Genomic DNA, 19,162 nt, shown 5'->3' on the forward strand with positions numbered 1-19,162 from the left:
AAACTCAAGTGTCTTTTCTCCAGTCAGACAGGATAGAGACCAGTATTTATAACGGGGTTGTTTTTCCTTTTGATTTGTACTAAAAGATTAAAAACATTTTATTTACTGGAGTATAGTTGATTTACAATGTTGTGTTAGTTCCAGGTGTACAGCAAAGTGAATCGGTTAGACATACACATACATCCGCTCTTTTTTTAGATTGTTCTCCCATACAGGCCATGGGGTTGTTTTTCTTTACACCTGTAAGATTGTATCTGCAGCCACTGTACTTATGAACGGTTTAAGCTTCAGAAAAAATTGATATGAACATTATCATAAGATTGCAAAAACAAGCTTAGAAATAAATCCATAAACTGGTGAATAAGAGTAAAATAATATCTATAATATCCTTTTTACCATAATATTAAATGCCATTTTACTAGACTGGTACAAAATATAATTTCAGACAGTGGCTGTCTACTAATTACACAGTAGCCAGCACAGCAGGGCTACTAGCATACCTAGGTTTTAATGCCTGGGGAGCACACCTCGCAATATTTAGTCGGGCAGAAGGTCTAGATAAAACAAAGATAAACCAAGGCCAGAATATTAATAAATTGTGGGCGGATCTAGAATCTGGAAACTGAGACGATACATGAAAAAGGAAATCAGGGAGTTGGACAAAGATACAGTAACAGCTTAAGACGATTAATTTTCGGGGAATTCCGACGGGGAAGGAAGGCTGTGCCCGGAAAGGCGGGAGGGGGGGTTGAAATCCGTGGGAATGCCTGGGAGAGCCTGCACAGCCTAAAGTTTTTATGATGGCTCCGTCCATAATTTCTGTACGCTTGCATTGGCCGCCTCAAAGACCGAGCGACAGGATTTAATCAAGGTGTCAGCCGCAGGGGCATCGTGAATACGGGCGAAGCGTCCGGAATTCCTGAGATGTCTGAAACGCGGAGGCGGCCTCTTCCCCACCCCCCGCCGCAGCCTCCGTGGGCATTTTCCGGCGAGGGGGGCACGCGAGCCCTTCGAAGAACAGCTTAAATCCGCGGACGTGCGCGGCTGGCGCGCTCCCCGGGGATGAAGGTGAGAACCCCCGGCCCGGGCGCGCGAGGGGTGGGTTCCCCGGGTCCCCGCGTGGCCTCAGAGTCCAGCCCCCCTCCCCCCGGAGCGGGCGGGGCTGCGGGCGCACGACGCGGAAGCGCTGGGCTGTGAGGGCGGTGGTGCAGGGCCCGCGCGCGCTCTGCGGGCCGCAGTCGGCGCGGGCGCGGCGGGCGCGACGGGAGCGGGGCGGGGCGCGGCTGGGCGGCCGGGGAAGAGGCGGGCGCTCGCGCACAGGCCGGGCCGCCGCCTCGCCCCCCTTCCTCTTCCCTTTCCCTACCTCGGCCCGGCCATCCCCCTCTTCTCCCCTCCCCCGAGCGAATCACGCGCCCTCCTCTGACACTCGTAGCGGGCCCGAACTCCGAATTTATCCTTCACGTGACCTGAGGGGGTTGGGTGGTTGGTTGGGGACGGAGGGGGAGAGGGAAAGGAGGGAACGGAATCTGCCGTTGCCCGAGCAACAGGCCCCGCCCGCCGGCTTGGGGCCGGGGGGCGGGAGGAGGACGTCAGCACGTCAGCCGGGGTTTTGCGTTTTGATTGACAGTTGCTATAGCGACCGGGTCGGTCCGTCGCCATTTTGTTGGTTGGTTTTTTTTTAAACCCTTTCGCTTCCCGCCCGAATAATAATAAAAAGCCCCATTGGAGTGAGGCGGGGGTGGCGGCGGCAAGAGCGGCGGGGGGATCCGGGGAGACTGCTGCCGTCGCTGCTGCTGATCGCGGCCCGGGACGGGCTCAGGGAGCGGACACCCCGAGCGGGGGGTGCGGGCGCCGCCGCCGCCGCCGCTTCTGCTGCTGTTCCTGCTGCTGCTGTTGGTGCCGCTGCCGCCGCCGGCGAGCGGGCGGGACCGGTGTGAGTGTGAGAGAGTGTGTATGTGAGTGAGCGTGTGCGAGGACGAGTGTGCGTGCGTGTGTGTGTGAGTGTGTGTGAGTGTCTGTCTGTCTGTGCGGGGACTCGGGGGCGGGCGGTTCGGGCTCTCCTGGCGGAGGAGCCGCCGCCGCCGCCGCCGCCGCCGCTCGGGCCCCGGCGCTTCTCGCTGCGCAGGTTTGGAGCGCGCGCCATTTTGTGAGATTTACAAAATCCTCCTCGGGAAGAAGCCACCGGCAGCGACCGCGACTCGGCGCCCGGCCTCGCCGCCGCCGCCCTCCGCGCCGGGCCGGGCCTCGCGGCCCCGCCGCCGGGAGTCGGGGTCCGGGGACTGCGGTATTTGCCGGGGAGGGTGCTGTCGCCTCCCCGGCCCCGGGCGCCGCTGGAACCGCGAGCCGGAGAGAGACTGAGGAGGCTGCGGCTCGGCCGCGGAGCCGGGAGCGCCGGGGGCGGAGAGAGGAGGCCGGGGCGGCGCTGGCTGCGGAGGCCGCGGCGAGAGCGCAGCGGCGAGAGCCCGAGGCAGAGACTCACCGGAGGGAACGGCGCGAGCGCCCCGCCATCGTCCCGGTGAGTGTCCGGCCCGGCCCGGCCGCGGCCCCGCCCGGCCCGGCGCCCGGCTCCCCCCGCGGCCTGCAACCGGGCCCGTGCCGAGGCCGGCCGGGCGGAGGGAGGGACCTGCCATTTTAGGAGGAGGCGCCGCGGCCCGGGGCCGGCCGCCGGGGGAGGGAGCCCGACAGGCCCGGTCCCGGAGGAGAGGCGGGTGCGAGCGGAGGGAAAGTTGCGGAGGGTGGGAGATGGGGCCGCGGCCTCCCGGGAGCTCCCGGGAGCCGGGGCCTGGGGGCCGGAGAAAGCGCCAGACCTTCACTGGTCGCCCGAGCGAAGGGGAGGAGGTTGTCTTCCTCCTCCTCCTCTTCCTCCTCATCCTCTTCCCCCAGCTCCTCCCTCGTCCCTCCTCTTGGTCCCCACCAGTGTGGGAACGGCCGGGGTTCTCCGCAAGGACAATGCGCGGGTTAAGAAATGGGGCTGGCTGCCGGGCTAGGCGCCGGGGAAGGTCGCGAGTCCGGTCCCCGCGCGGCCCTTTTGGGGTGTGTGCTGGAGCCAGGGCACTCGGCATGCTCCGAAGTTGTGCAGTGAGTGCAAGTGAGCCCGGCCACTCGAGGTGGATTGATGACTTGTTTAGCAGCGGGAGGAATTGGTGGCTGAGGATGCGTAAATTATAATTGATACCTGGGTATTGCAACGGAACTTCACAAGTCTGTTAATAGGCACAGACCCACTCTCGTTTAGAGACACCGGAGCTGCTGAATAGCTTCACACTTAGCGAAAGGCCCCTCCCGGGTCCGAAATAGTTAAAAAATGGCAGAATTAGTGAGTGAGTGACTCTGACCACTTCTCTGTGCCTGTCGTCCAACCCTTGGATGATGTGAATCTTGTAATCGAGGTGCAGTACTTGAATGCCAGCACCATTTGGTTCTTGAATTCCGCCCAAGTTGTTAGAAAATACATCTTATAACATTGTTTTCACACAGATTTAAAGATTAGGACGAATAGTGCCAGGCACTTTTCTTCAGGGCCTTATGTGTATTAAGTCGCTTATCCTCCCGGTAGGAACTGTTACCCATTTCACAGATGAGGAAACTGAGCGATGACTCATCCAAGGTCATACAGCTGGGACCAGGAGTCTGTAGCCAGCCTGGGCTCTTAATCACTAGGGTATAACTCATTATTGTAAATACTGGCAAATTTTGGAGCGATCTCTGTGTAATGACTCAGGATTCTAACCTAGAGCTTCTGTCCACGTATAGTGTTTTGCATGGAATTAACTTTGTGGTTTGCGGAAGCGGAAAGGAAAGGTTGAGGTGAGGGCCTCTGAATGAAACTAACTAGCCAGCTTCTGCCCCCCCGGCCCCCCCCCACCGCTCCCAGTCAAACTACGTAGACAATTTTTGAATGGAAGGAATTAAAAAATATTCTTCAGTGCGTTTTGTTCACACTTAAATTTAATTATAGTCATGTAAGTATTGATGAGTCATAAGAAAGTTTTGTGCAAAGTTATTTTTAGTTACTTTTTATCTTTGAACACTTAAGATTTTCTCTGTGATCCCTTACACTTTACATATACAAAGTATTTAAGAATGGATATATTTAATATTTTGGGGGCGTTTTCATAATTCAGTGGAATTACCTTTAGCTTTTGTTTTGTAAACTTCTTATATCTTGATAAGTTACGAGAATTTTTTTTCAGCTAGAGTATAAATGTGGAAAGAGAATTAAAATTTCAGGTGCTAAGATTTTAAACGGAAGATCATTTCAAAGAGACTGCAGTTATGAAAAAAGTTCACTCCGTTAGATTAAGATTTTTAGTATACATATGACTTACACTTAAAGTGTACACCCAGCGCTTTTGGAGGATTTGCCTTGGAGTAGCAGTGATGTTTATGGTGGCTGTCCAAATTCATTTAGACTTCAGACCTTGCCAAAAAGTTGAGTCCTGTCAATGTCTACAGCAAGTTGTAATGTAAAACTGAGTATAAAAAGTTCATAAGAAGCGTGAGCTCAGAAGTTAATTATCCTGAAAGGAAGGGTCACTCCTGTGTCTGTAAGGTGAAGACTCACTCCTTTGAAATCTAAAAAAGATTATGGATTTGAATAGAATTAAGTGAGTGGATGGTCCTTATTGGTAGGGGTGGGAGATGGACTAAGTGATCTAGTGAGATCTTGTTTTTGTTTGGAATATGGAATTTAGGTTTAAGATCGTTTCTTACATTTCTTTTAAAGACTTTTTGGTGGAATTCAATGGAAACTTACAAACATACATAGTTACTGTGTCCTGGGGATTCAAAAATTGAGTTAATCCAGCCTCTTTTAAGGGCACTAACATTCAAAACAAATGAAGATGTTCCATTGTAATGCAGTGTCTTGTTTGGGAATGTAGATGTTAAAAAAACCCCTGCCTTAGAATTTTTTTCCTCTAGAATATTGTCTGATGTCTGCCCCTTAGTTTCATTTATGGAGTTTTTTTGTGTGTATGACTTAGAGATGTTGTGGTGGGGAGTGTGGTAAGTGCAACAACTGGTATTTAAAGAATTTACATAGGTTTTTGTAGAGCTACAAATCCCCATGAAACCAAATTTAAGATAACTTGTTATAATACGTGGTGAGAGTGACCTTTGGCATATGTTTTGTTTTGAAACTATGTAAAGAAAGAAGATGCTAATTTGTATTGAATCTTGGGTACTACTTGAAAACGAAACAAAAAAAAGGTTAGAAGTTTAGAATGCCCAGGGATGTTTTCACATGCATGTTTATGCTTGGCAACTATCTAGTCATGGGGAGAAAACTTGAATAGAAGTAACTTTATTATGAGTGAGAAGGGAATTAATTGCCTTCTACGTGATCTTAAAAATAAGCTTAATAGAAGAGGGGGCTTCATTTGTGACTTTATTTGTGGTAAGGTGTGTGCCAAATTTTCTTTGCTTTAACATTCACTTTTCCCTTGTCTCAAAGAACTTTCACATTTCCTACATACCCACCCCCACCCGCAAGCAGTTTCTCTTTTTATCCCCCCCCCAGAAAACCTTTATCTCAACCCAGCAGAACCCCAAAACTTCCAGAGTCTTTATAAAGAACTTGATTTTTCTCTCCCAAAATTTTAGTAGTCTTAGAATTTTGTTGTATTACTATCAGTAAATTTAAACTGTGAGTTAAGAATCACTATTTTCTGTTGAGTTTTTGGGTGGTTTTACCTCCAGATACTTGTGTGTATTTTCTGTTTAGAAGTAAAGATATTACTTGAAGCTATCAAACATGATCACCTGAAACTTGACACTATCATACTTTGCCCTGTAAGGTGAAATGCATGACTTTATTACTTTCGTGTGAGCACCTTACATGTATATATAGTGGTTATGCTTTTGGAAGGACTTCTTACCATATATCATTTTGACAATGGGCAACGTTTTGATGGCTAGAGAAATTATAGTAATTCGTAACCCAAGGCGTGCACAGTTTTGGTTTAAAAATTTTGGGGGAAGGGGTTAAAATTTGTGGTTAATTACTTGGAAAAATCATCAAATTATTTTAAATTACTTAAAATTTCTCCCCAGTTGCCTCTAAATAAAGAAATCATTTGAAATCTTGCCTTATGTCAATGCTATAATGTTAAGCTAGAGCTGTAAAGTTTACCATTGGTTATGTGAAAGTGAAATGTTGACTTCACATGACTAAAGTAATTAATTTAAGGCTCTTATTAGGCAAGAGACAAGTCTTGTTTCCTAACCTAGTGGCTACAGGCAGCCTTAGTTTCATTTTTTGGTATATGAAAACAAAATGACTTGGAAATATTGCATTGTATAAACCAGCTAAATGTTTTTAAAAAGTTTTGGTTTTGCTTTGAAATCCTACTTCCAGAGTTGTATAACAATTTAAAATTCTTTATTGGAGATAACTTATGGTACATTGAACATCTAAGATAATGTGGTTCCTTGTAGGCATACTTTTTGCTAATACAGAACCATTTTGGCTTTTCAGCAATTGATTCTTCTCCCAGAGCTATGTATCCTCTCTTCTAGAAGGTGACTTTTAAAAGTTTGTAATACTGTTAAAGTTTTGTTTGTTTGATGGACGTGTGCCCATATCTGATACATAGTGCATAATAGTTTAAAATGTATCTTTACTCTTGATGAATTATTTTCAGTTTTATCTCCCCATAATTGGATTGCTTGTTCAAATTGATTTTGTGGAGAGGGGCTTAGTGAACTGGTTTAACATGGAATGAAACTGGTTTCAGCATCACCTCTATTTTAAATAACATACCTGTTCATTAAATAATCCCCTTATTTCTCTAAGTATATAAAATTTCGACTGGAAAGAGTTTATTATTTTTTTAAGTTTTATGGGTATTTGTGGTTAAGGTTGGCAGTTTAGCACATGCATTTGGGTAAGAAGATGCTCAAATTGTGACATCTATCCAAAATCTGCTTGATAGCAAGTTAGAGATAGCAGCTGAGGAAGCATGATAACTGTGGAGAGAGTATTGGCCTGTGAGATGGTGCCAGGCAGAGCCTCCTGAGTCAGGCAGGTCTGGAATCTCAACAGGTTCTGCCACTCACTGGCAGTGTGGACTTAAGGCACAGTGATTTTTCTAAGTATCAGTTTTTTCATCTGTAAAATGGGGTTGATGATACTTACCATGGGGTTCTTGTGAAGACTGAGATAGCACACATACATTTCTTAATAGCTTTCTCCCTCTTTCCTCTTCTTCATTGATACTCATCTTTATGGTCTCAGCATAAATTCTACTTCTTCAGAGGCCTTCCCCCAAACTCCAGTCTAAGTGAGATTCCTTGGCCATGCATTCTTACAGACTCTGCTTTTTTTGACAGCCATCACTAAATGTTGCTATACAGTTATTCATATGTACGCGTAAGTACACGTACTCATTTATTGTATGTCTCTCCCTCTCTCCACTAAACTGTAAGGTCCATCTGGACAGGAATAATTCTGTAACCCCAATGCCTGGCACATAACAGGTGTAGCTAAATGTACATGTACATGGAATGATGGAATGAGGAACCTGTGTGCCACATTCTGCCTGAGCACCATTCCTTAGTTCTGCAACCTTGGGCAAAGTAGCTTCTGAGCTTTAGTGTCCTGTATCCAGATGTGCAGAGCACCCGCTGCCTTGCCCAGGATTTTGAGAATGTGAAATGAGATACTGTAATGAGGTGTTCCGCAAAAAGCGTAAAATGTAAGTTGGTACAGTAGCAATAATTTCAGTAGTGAGATTACCCAAGAATTTATAATTAGAGTTTCAGCTTTACTGAGCTGGTAAGTAGCTGTTATGTAATATTTATTAGTAACTTAATCTTTCTATATGCATTAGTTGGAACACAAGATTGGACCTATGTTCTGACTAAATACAGTGGCTTAAACAAGGAGTTTACTTCTCTCTCATATAAGTAGCCTAAGGCTGATTGTGGTGGCTCCAAGATATAGGGGACCTTGGTTCCTTCTGTCTTGTTTTTCTATGCTTAAGGGGACACCATTTCCTGTATAGTTCAAGACAGCTGCTCACCACATTCACAGTCCAAGAACAGGATGTGGGGAGAGGACATCCCCTCTTTAAAGACAAACCTGGAAGTTGCATATGTGACTTTTGTTCACACCCATTGGTCAGAACTTAGGTGGCCACATGTAGCTGCAAAAGAGGCTGGGATATGTGGTCTTCAGTAGGTAGCTGTTTGGCTGAAAATCTGTTTCCACTGAAAGAAGAGAATCGGGGGGTGGGGGGATTATGAAACATTGCCTGTCACACTTTCAAATGTTTTGGAAGAAACTTACAGAAATGAACTTTGAAAAGACAACTTATTGCACTAATTAATAAGTTTATATTCCATATTTGCTCTTTTGAGCAAATTACTCTTTTGAACTATGGTGTACAAATTGAAATAGACTATCAGTACATAGTATATAGAGTATATACATATGTAGTCAGATTAGAAAAAATGTAACTAAACTTCTAGTAGTGAAGGAATTTTGGGTCACATTATTTTACTATGGTGTTTTCTGATAGAAACATGATTCTTGATTGCTTTGACTATTATATGTAAACAGTATTTGAAATCTAAGCTCTTGGATTTAGTTTTAGCAGTCCCCTTGACCATTTTGTATGTATTTGTGCGCATATCCTCAGCAAGCAATACTAGGATATTGTGATTCAGTATCGCAATATCTTGTTAGGTTTTCAGTAAATGTTTGAATCACTGAAGTTGCAAGGAGGATGATAGCAGTGATATTTAAACATTTACTGTCCAGTATCTTCCTCTTTATTTCATGGGTTTGACAAAAGAGGAAGGTCTAGGATTCTTTGAACTAGCGTATAATTAGGTCAAGTAGAGACCTGAGGAACTAATGGGTCTCAAACAGTTTTCAGGAGAACTTGTCAAAGTTGTGGGATTCCCAAGCTCCGATACTTCTCTTTCTGTAGGTATGGGTGACACTCTAGAATCCCCTTTCTTAATTTGGACTCCAGGTAATCCTGATGCAGTAGAAACATTTTGAGAAACATAGACGTAGTTCATTTCTCATTTTAGAGAAGGAAGGGGATGCAGAGAAAATAAATGACTTAACCAGTGCCTCAGAATAAGCAGGTCTGGGGGTTCTTTGTTCTTTCTACAGAAGAGGGGACAGAGAATAGAGTACAACTGCATTTTTTTTTTTTTTTGGCGGTACGCGGGCCTCTCACTGTTGTGGCCTCTCCTGTTGCGGAGCACAGGCTCCGGACGCGGAGGCTCAGCGGCCATGGCTCACGGGCCCAGCTGCTCTGCGACATGTGGGATCTTCCAGGACCGGGGCACGAACCTATGTCCCCTACATCGGCAGGCGGACTCCCAACCACTGCGCCACCAGGGAAGCCCTGCATTTTTGATTTTATAGGAAGATCTGTTGTTTTCAAATATGTTGCTATTTATGTGTGAGCTCATTGGTAGTGAATGGTTGGCTCACTTACCTGTCTTCTTAGCCTCTTAGAAGAATAGCCTGAGTTGGTCAAATAGTATTTAAAGGTGGGAAACTGAGGTTTTAATTCAGGTGTAGTTAGTGTTGGTGCTGTAGTGAGTAGGGTAGTGTATCTCCAGCGTTAGGGTAGATGACAGGTAGGTTTTGACCTGGCATGTTTAGAAGGAACAGAGGGAGGTCATGTCCTCAAATTATTACTTTCCTTTTCTTCTGGTTTGCTTGCAGTTCTCACTGTTGAATTCATTCCTTTAGATTAAGGTAAGAGCTGGATTCCCTAATTTAAAGTGGAAATATTCCCAGAGGAATATCCTTTATCTGTTATCAGGCTAACACTTTATTTTTATCATTTAGCTGGCTGTCATTTTAAACATTGGAGAGTAGCACCTGCACTAATAAGAGAGCTTTTTGGGACGGGGAGGGAAGGATAGGGCACATGTCCCCTTGCCCAAGGAAACCAAAGGCATGTTTGAGAAATGTCTGCTTGTGGTGCAGTCCTGGAAGGGTTCACGGAGGCTTCTCTGGTGGCCGGAGGTTGGTAGCATTAGACTGGCACTTGCTGGCCTTCTGTTGCTAAGAGTGTCCGTAATGGGACTGTGGGTAATTTTGCTGAGGACCACTGGGCTTGATGGAATACGGAGTCATTGGAGTAGGAGTGTTCTCTTTTTCTTAGTGTTTTTTCATCGTTTTAGGGCTCCTATTTGAGCAGTCCTATATCAGACATAAAAGGTATCATTTTGATCTAGAGAATTTTAGTTCTTAACAATCAACAAGTTATGTATTCTCACGATTAAAAAAAAAAAAAGATCCAGCCCGGTAGAATGGTGTCACCTCCCCACCCCCTGTGCTCCATAAGTAATAGCTATTTAGTTTTTCCTACTAGAAATGTTCTATACATATAAATGTACAACTGTATATGTAAACATTTAGTATATACACGTCTGTTACAAAGCTGTATATTTAGTGCGATCCTGATTTTTTTTTAGTGTGACATTGTGTGTGTGTGTGTATCCACTCTGTGTACTTAAAATCAAAAGCAAATGGGATCATGCTGAACACACAGTTTTGCAACTTAAGCTTCTTGATCATCTTAGAACTATTCCCATATCAGGTGGTAGAGTTTCCCTGTTTTTTTAACGGATGGGAAGTATTCCATGTTATGGATGCAGCACAATTGAGTCAGTCTCTATTAAAAAGCATTTAAATTATTTTCCCCTATCTTTGCTATTTTTAAACAATGCTGCAGTGTACATCCTTGTACATGTAACTTTTCTGTGAGCATTAGCCAGAGAGTATATATTTATAAGGGAAATTGCTGGTTCACCAGGTATGTGCACATTTGAATATGTATTACCAAATTGTCTTCCAGAAAGTAGCACCAATTCGTACTTCATCAGCAGTGTCTGAGAGTGTATAGTTTCCCAAATCTCACCAACACTGGTGTTATCAAAGCTTTAAATCTTTGTTAATTTAATAGGTGAATAGTGAAGTCTAATTGTTTGAATTTGCATTTCTTTATGAGTGAATTTGAGCATCTTAGTTGTACTGTAAGTCTTGTACATTAAATAACAAAGTATTCATTCTTTGTTGTTTAGTTAAAATTGTTCTGTGATTTTCCTGTATTTATTCTGTTGAATGAAAAACTGTTTTGATAAATTGTAAATGCTTATAATTGTACCTGCTTTGATAAATTGTAAAAGGGGCTTCTTGTTCCTCTTCAGCTGAGGAAACATTTGCCTGTCCTCTGTATAAGATATGTGAATTACGGCGGTAGAAACTTTGACTACAAAAGTAAATAAGGTTTGGTGACCTGTGCTGTTAGTGTTGAGACAGTTGTGTGTATACAGGCAAAATTAGCACAGGTAAGACCATGGCTGCTAACAGTTAGAGCTATTGCCATACAAAGAACTAATTAGAAGAACGTGGGGAAGGCAGACAGATGGGGCATCTGAGCAGGCCTTGTGGAGGAGGAGGGATGGGAGCTTGGTCTCGAAGAATGGATGGGCTTTTTACAGTAGAACCTGGGGAAGTGACAGTCGGCTGGAAGAAGTCATATGGGCACCTGTGGTGGTGTGCCTGGAGTTTAAGAGCGTGTGTGTGTGTTTATGTGTGTGTGTGTGTTATGTTGGGGGAGGGATAGGAACAATTGCAGTGAGAAATGAGAGTTATGGGTCTTAAAAGGAATTTGAATTTGGGGCAATTGAAGGTTTTTCAGCAGGGCGATGATGGCAGATCCATGGGTTAGGGAGATGACAGCCTAAGAAGGAAGGTTTTGAAAGGCTCATTCTAGGTGTACAGGCATGAGGAATAGGAGAGGGAAAAACAAGACAGAGGGAGAGCCAAGTTTGGAACATGTTGAGTTCCTAATTATTTAATTTTCAACAGAACAAAGTGAATATTGCTGGATTCAAATAGCAACGTGACCCAGGTTTTGGAGATAGAGAGGAGAGAATTCAGCTTTGGTGGCAGTATAGTAAAGGCCATGACGAGTTGAATGACTGGCTGCATGGGACAGTTGAGAATATTTCCTGGTAAGGTCCTGAAGGAACTGTGGAAGAACAGAAGATAGAATTATTATTGTAGCTCAAACCTTACATTAGTGACAGGTGGAAGTAATTTGTAGCACCATTAAAAATGAGCTAAAAAATGGGGCAGTGGGAGAAGGCAGTGTCAGAAGCTGTGATTCTGGAAAGGAACAGGTTGTATCATAGTTCACGGTTTGAAAAGTATAGAGTAGTTAAACATGTGAGAGTTTAATTTATTCTGAGTGTCTTAGTATTTTCCTGAAAAATACCATATTCTGTTTATTTTCACATATGTCGTTATTGGGAGACCAATCATCTAAAAAGCATTTATCTTGTGAGGCAGATAGAGCTATTTATTGAGTACCTACTAGTGCCAAACATGGCACTAGGGCCTGGGAATCAATGCTGAAATAAAGCCCTCGCCGTGTGTGCCATCACGGAAGTTAGTTGTAGCGGGGGATCTTTAATAGCCTGCTCCTAATCCAGAGTAGGCTTAAGGACTCAGTCTAGAGTATACATGAATTTTCATTAAAGGGAACACAGGCTATGAAATTGAGTAATGTTTGATGTTGCTTTTGAAGGTCAAAATTTGTGTCTCCTTTTAAGAGTCCCTTTGACAGTTAATTTTAGGTTAAAGTTTATTTGGATATAAGTAGGACTGCTGTCTTTAAGACAGATACTGTCTGCTGAAAAATTTGTTCTGATTTGATCGTTTCTCCTTGAAAAAGAACAGCTGTCATCACAGTGGTGTGTTTTACTTCACCTTTACATCAAACACATTTTATTTATTTATTTATTTATTTATTTATTTATTTATTTATTTATTTATTTATGGCTGTGTTGCATCTTCGTTTCTGAGCGAGGGCTTTCTGTAGTTGCGACGAGTGGGGGCCACTGTTCATCGCGGTGCGCGGGCCTCTCACTGTTGCGGCCTCTCTTGTTGCGGAGCACAAGCCAAACACATTTATTTTTGAGAGACCTTACTGTGGTACAAAAGACTGTTTCATTAAAGTTTTCCAAAAGAGCAATGGTGAGAAAATTATTAGGATCTCAACATATTTTGCAATCTAATTTCAATTTTTGAATTTCCTTATAGTGGTTCTGTGGTACAGTTCAAAATGTCAGTAATGCTAGGTAAATTTACCTAAGAATTGGCCTGAAGGCCCACAGCTACTCAGCAGTACTGGAGTCAGCTATGCAAAGGGAAGAAATTGAAGACAGAAGTCTTAGGATTCATGGGAGATGTTTGGAAGAAGGCTGTTTGCTGAATAAGATAAAGATACAGACATCTGAAGTAAAGGATGTGGGCATATAGGGAAGGTCAAGGAATAAAATTCAATAGAATGGATAGAAATGGAGGAGAGATTTGAACAAATGGATGAACAAGAATTCTCAGTTCTTTAAAAAAAAAAAAAAACCTCTTTAATGATTTATTGTGACTTCTAGGGGAAAGACTAGACTAGTCATAGGACCCCCTACCTGGATGATCTGGCTCCAGCTGACTTAAGCTGTCCTGCCTCCCATGTCTTTGCATGTCTGCTTCCTGGGCCAGCCATCATCCCTTCTTTGTTTTAGTTAACTTCTTTTCCTCCTTCATTTTCAGTTCAGATATTACTTTGTCAGGGAAAGCAGAGTCCTGTCCTAGTCACCTCTTCTTTTTCAATATCTCATGTCTCCCTGTACTTTTCTTTCACAGTGCTTAATCACAGTTGGTAATTTTTTTAGTGCTTGTTTTATTAATACCCTCCAGAGAGCAGGCGCAGTGGTGTCTTGCTTCCCCTTGCATTCTAAGAGATTGGCAAGTGTTTGGCGTATGGTGAGTACCAAATAAACATTTGTTGAATGAATCCGTGAACTACGTTTTGGTCTTTACTAGTTGGTCTCAAGGACCAAATGATTACATAAGGGGAATGTACATTTGGTGTAAGAGTTGGACAGGGATTATGGGAGCCTTGAAGAAGAAGAAGAAAGGTGAATCCTGTCTTTTTAAAAATAAGCTTGGAAAACTATGTAGCCAGTAAAAAGACCAAGTTATTTACTCATGGATTAATTTAATCAGTGCATATTGAAATACCTACTAGTTGTTAGAAGTTCAGTGTTGGTATTAACGGAGTTGAAAGATTGTGCCTTCTCTATTAAAGGAGTACATAATTTTACTAGTTTATTGAAATAGATACAGTTTTTAGTTTCATTTGGAATGGTTTTAAATTGTGGAGGGAATCAGGCTGGATGTTCTTTATGATTCTTAGCCAGCAAAGTGAGGTTCATTCAGCAATTATATCTGGAATGTCAATCCAGCATTTGCAGTAGCTCTCGGGTTCACATTTAAAATAAGCTCTAGCTTTGACGTCATTTAAAAAGTGATAGAAGGGACTTCCCTGGTGGTGCAGTGGTTAAGAATCCACCTGCCAGTGCAGGGGACATGGGTTTGATCCTTGATCCGGGAAGGTCCCTCTTGCCGCAGAGCACCTAAGCCTGTGCACCACAACTACTGAGCCTGTGCTCTAGAGCCCGCGAGCCACAACTGCTGAGCCCACGTGCCACAACTACTGAGGCTGCATGCTCCACAACAAGAGAAGCCGCCACAATGAGAAGCCCGTGCGCCTCAATGAAGAGTAGCCCCCACTCGCCACAAGTAGAGAAAGCCCTTGCACAGCAACGAAGACCCAACGCAGCCAAAAAAAAAGTGATAGAAAAGTGAAGAAAGTGGTTTGGATGCGTTTTGGCTTTACTTTTTCTTCACATTTGGACAACAGAACAGGAAGAATGATTGAGGGAAAGTTCGTTGATGGATTTTCAAAAGAATTGAGTCTTGTAGTTAGAAAATTACTGAAGCTTTTGATCTTGTCAGGTGAATGATCTTTTTAAAAGCTTAAAAGGGACTTGTTTTAAAGTAGTTCTGAAACCTTTCTCAGGGACTAGTTTCTGTAGTAAATATTTAGAAAAGCAAATATTCAGATTTTATGTTTTGGCTCTTTGCCTGGCCCCTTGCCAGGCCCTTGGGACGTAGTTGTGAGTTAGATGGACATACATGGTCCCATTCATGGTCATGAAGCTCTTCAGTATGGTTAGAGTTCACTGTAGAGAACTCTAAAGGAAACTTGGCTTGATGCTTCCATCATCCAGCTATCCATTTGTCCATCTATTTATGTATTCCTTGAACTTAGTTCTGGTGGCAACATGTTAGACTATATTGTTGCTTCATTTCTGATAACAAAGGGGCTAAGGGGGATAACGTTTATAGTACCAATGTAAAGTAGAAACTTGGATCTTCAGCTTGTTGGCACTGGCAGATTTTTTTAAAAAAAAGATGTTCATGTAAATCAGTGAGTTTCTCTTATTAAAAAATAAACTATTTAATAATGGTAACATTATTAAATAATGCTAGTATTGATTGCCTGCTATGGGCCAGACTCTACATATTCATTATTAGTTATTTTAATATTATCAGCAGCCCTAGAAGGTGGTGGATAGTATCTGTTTATAAGTTAGAAAACTGAGATGCAGGGAAGTAAATTTGCTTAAGGTTAATCATAGTAGATTGCTTATGCTGCTTCCAGGTAATAAAAAACCCAGTGAACAGTTATGGGCCCTAAAGTTAAACATTGAGATAGAAAAGAAAAAGGAGCATAGAGCTTCTATAACCCATTAATTGAAGAAATAGATAAAAGTTCTGGTATGCTGGGATTGATGCTTTGTGCTACTGGTTCATTAGTCTTTCAGATAATTAACCAGAACATCTAATCGCTTTCTATGTTTGGGGAATTCTTTCCCTTAAGAATCTTGGTGGGTGGTAGACGTCTTCCATTACGAAAGCCAGTTGCTCACATTCTCTGCATTTTTGGGGGGTTAGGATGCAATCATATGACCTGGGACCTCCATTCCACTACCTCAGAAGCCAGTGATTTGCAGAAGCAGGCACTTTGCAGAGTCTGTGTTCTGCAGTGCAAGGGGGATGGCAGCTGCGGCTCTTCTGGAGGCAGTCAGTGACAGATCCAGTTGTAGCATTTAGTTCCGGGGTCAGTGGTATCTCTACAAATCACAGGGACCGAATCCTGTGTTGTCTCCACCGGACCAGATCTGTGGTTTGAATTTTCGGTGTTCTTGGTTATGTAGCCTTCCAGCCTGGCCCTCCTGGGGTTTTCTGTGAGTTGCCTAATACACTTTAATAACTTCCTTTACAGTTTCAACAAAGGTAGAGTTAGTTTCTTTTGTTTGCAACCAAGAACCTTTACTCAGATGATACTAATTATGACAATAGACAATTCTAAGGAACTCTGTGGTCAGGGTTACCTGTATCTAGATTAGAATTTACTAAGTAGAAGAGTTCACAATATATATTAAGTGAAATACTCGTAAAACAACTTTGCTTATTGATTTAATGAATTTGCTGAATTTGAGTGCCTGTTCTAGTCCAGGATATGTTCTAGGTGTTGGAGATACAGGAGTGACAATGCAGGTAAGATCCCTGTACTCACAGAGCTTACGTTCTATTGTGAAATGTAGAATAAGCAAGAAAGCAAATAACATAATTGACCAAGAGTGATACATATCATGATAAAAATAAAGACAGGATAATGTGATAATGATGTGTGTGTGTATGTTTAGGAGTTGTATCTTATAAAAAAAAAACATTTACTTTAAAATTGTTGTCAGGAGTCATGACTTCTGTTTTTGACTATGGGGCAGTAACATTCTGAATTTACCCTCCAGCTAGGAAACTGGACAAAATACATGGAACAACTGTTTTCAGATATTAAACAATAGGCAGTGCAGAACCACCATCCCTAACAGATGGGAAACAAACGAGGAGGTCCTGTGATGGTGCACCTTTCTGCCTGGAGGCAGATCTCAGTGCAGGGAAGGAGATCCCCAAAAAAGCCAGTGAGTTGAGGAAAGAAAGATTGGAGTTGGGGGAGGCCAAAATGGTTCTGATTTGAGGAGCAGAGTTCTGGAAAGAAGGGAGTTATGCAGAGAAAGAGTTCCATAAATCTCCTTAGTGGTCCCCTTAAATGTTGACTGAATGCCAATGTGTGGTGCATGTGTAGGTACAGTTTTATGAAGGAAACATTTCTGGGGAAGGAATCCACTGGGAAGCTGTAAGCAGAACAATTTTCTGAGCTCACCCAGGGCTGGAAAATATTTGAGTACTTGATAGCCAAAGTAGAAAGATCTCATTATATGCTGCGTTGATTGAGACTCCAAAAGGGTCATGTCTTAATGGGGCTAAACTAGTCCTAGAATAAAGGTTACTCTAGATCCGTTTGAAAAAAATCTTAGAAACAAGCCTTAAAAGGGGCAAACTACAATTGACCCTTGAACAACATGGCTTGAACTGTGCAGGTCCACTTAACACGTGGATCTTTTCCAGTACTGCAGTACTAGATGATTTGCGGTTGGCTGAGTCCATGGATGCAGAACTGCAGATATGGATGACTGGCTGTGAATTTATACTTGGAGATTTGACTGTGTGGGGCGGTCAGCATCTCTAACCCCTCTGTTGTTCAAGGGTCACCTGTAATTTGAAAGTAATGTAATTGCGAGTCATTGCAAAGGCCAATACTCTTTAAAGAAACGTAAAGAAACCCAACACTCAACAGTGTAAAATGTCCAGCATCCAATCAAAAATTACTAGATGTGTGAAGACGTAGGTTAATGTGACTTACGATTAGAATATCAGTAAATTGAAACCAACCTAGAACTGACATGTTAGAACTAACAGGCAAGGACATGAAAGCAGTTACTGTATTCCATATGTTCAAAAAGTTAGAAATTATGAAAGGTATAAAAAGATCCAAATAAAACTTTTAGAGGTGAAAACTAATGTGTGGAATGAAAAATATATAGGATGGCATTAATGGCAGATTAGACATGGCAGAAGAGAAGATTAGTGAGCTTGAAGACAGAAGAGAAAACTCAGGAGAAACAGAAATGATAGAGAAAATGGAATTAGCAGACAAGGTTATTAAAAAATGGCTACAATATGCAGGGTCAAATGTCAGATCACTGTGTTGTACATCTAAAACTAATATTTTATGTCAAATGTATCTCAATAAAAAATACAAATAAAACACAGGGTCAGATTGTGGTTAATGTTGACATCTTGGTACATGAGTTTTGCTTAAAAAGAGCAATTGTGACTGCTACCTGAAGTTGGCTTGATGTGCAGTTAAGAGTAGTTGCAAATCATTATTTCAGCAAAGCACCAGGATATGGCGGAAGAACTTTATTGTGTAACAGGGTGTTATTTCTTGATATGTAACAATATTACCATAAAGTTAGAAACTTAAAAACAAGTACATTTATGGCCTCACAGTTTCTGTAGGTCAGATGTCTGAGCACAGCTTAGCTTAGCTGGGTCTCAGAGGGCTCTGGTCAAGTTATTGATGGGGCTTTGGTCTCATCTAAGGTGTAACTGGGGAAGAAGGTCTCCCCTAAGCTCATATGATTGTTGGTAGAATTCGGTACCCTGTGCAGTGTTGGATTGAGGGCCTCAGTTTCTTGCTACCTATTGGCAGACATCTGCCCTCAGTTCATTGCTGTGTGGTCCTTTCCAGCATGGCCACTACTTTCTCAAAGACAGTGAAGGAGCGAGTCTACGCACTAGACAGATACACAGTCTCATGTATCATAACCGCAGAAGTGACATCCCTTCATATTTCCTGTATTCTCTTGGTTAAAAGCAAGTCATAGGTCTTGGTTCAAGGGAAGGGTCTGTGGAAGGGCATGAACAGCAGGAGGCTGTGTCGTGGGAGCCATCTTAGAGTCTGTCCATTACAGACAGTAGAGTATAGTGGTAAAGAAGTGCTGTACATTTGATTGGATGCTGTACATTTTTGTACATTCCCTGGAGTCTGATCTAGATATCTGGCTTTGAATCCTAGCCCTGCCTTTTCCCAGCCATGAAAACTTCTCTGAGCCTCAGTTTCCCCGTGGGGATAATATATGCCTACTGTTCATAGCATTGTGAAGAGTAATAGAATGCTTGTAAAGCACTTAGGACTCCATCCTGCTCACTCCTAGTCATCTTCCCCATCTCAGTTTAGATGTCTGTGTTCAGGGAAACCTTCCCTGAGTCCTTCCCGTCTAGGTTAGGTTTCACAACACCTTGAACTTTTTCTTACCACGCCACCTGAATTTTATACCAGTTAGGTTTATTTATTTTTGTATCTGT

At 42.9% G+C, this 19,162-nt stretch overlaps 1 protein-coding gene across 9 annotated transcripts in view; it reads left to right on the top strand.

Annotated features, from left to right (window-relative positions):
• Positions 1 to 399: 399 nt before the first annotated feature.
• The window catches only part of DYRK1A (dual specificity tyrosine phosphorylation regulated kinase 1A), a 145,537-nt gene continuing 126,774 nt past the window's right edge, over positions 400 to 19,162 (top strand). For 7 of the 9 annotated variants that reach the window (XM_079921801.1, XM_079921796.1, XM_079921800.1 and 4 more), the window contains exon 1: positions 1,772 to 2,515. The gene's annotated coding sequence lies outside the window, so the exon portion shown is untranslated. Of the gene's footprint in view, positions 1,069 to 1,771; positions 2,516 to 19,162 lie in introns of those variants that run through there. The other 2 variants (XM_079921794.1, XM_079921799.1) reach the window with 2 other exon arrangements.

This window comes from Stenella coeruleoalba (assembly GCF_951394435.1).
Source record: "Stenella coeruleoalba genome assembly, chromosome: 5".
NCBI lineage: Eukaryota > Metazoa > Chordata > Mammalia > Artiodactyla > Delphinidae > Stenella > Stenella coeruleoalba.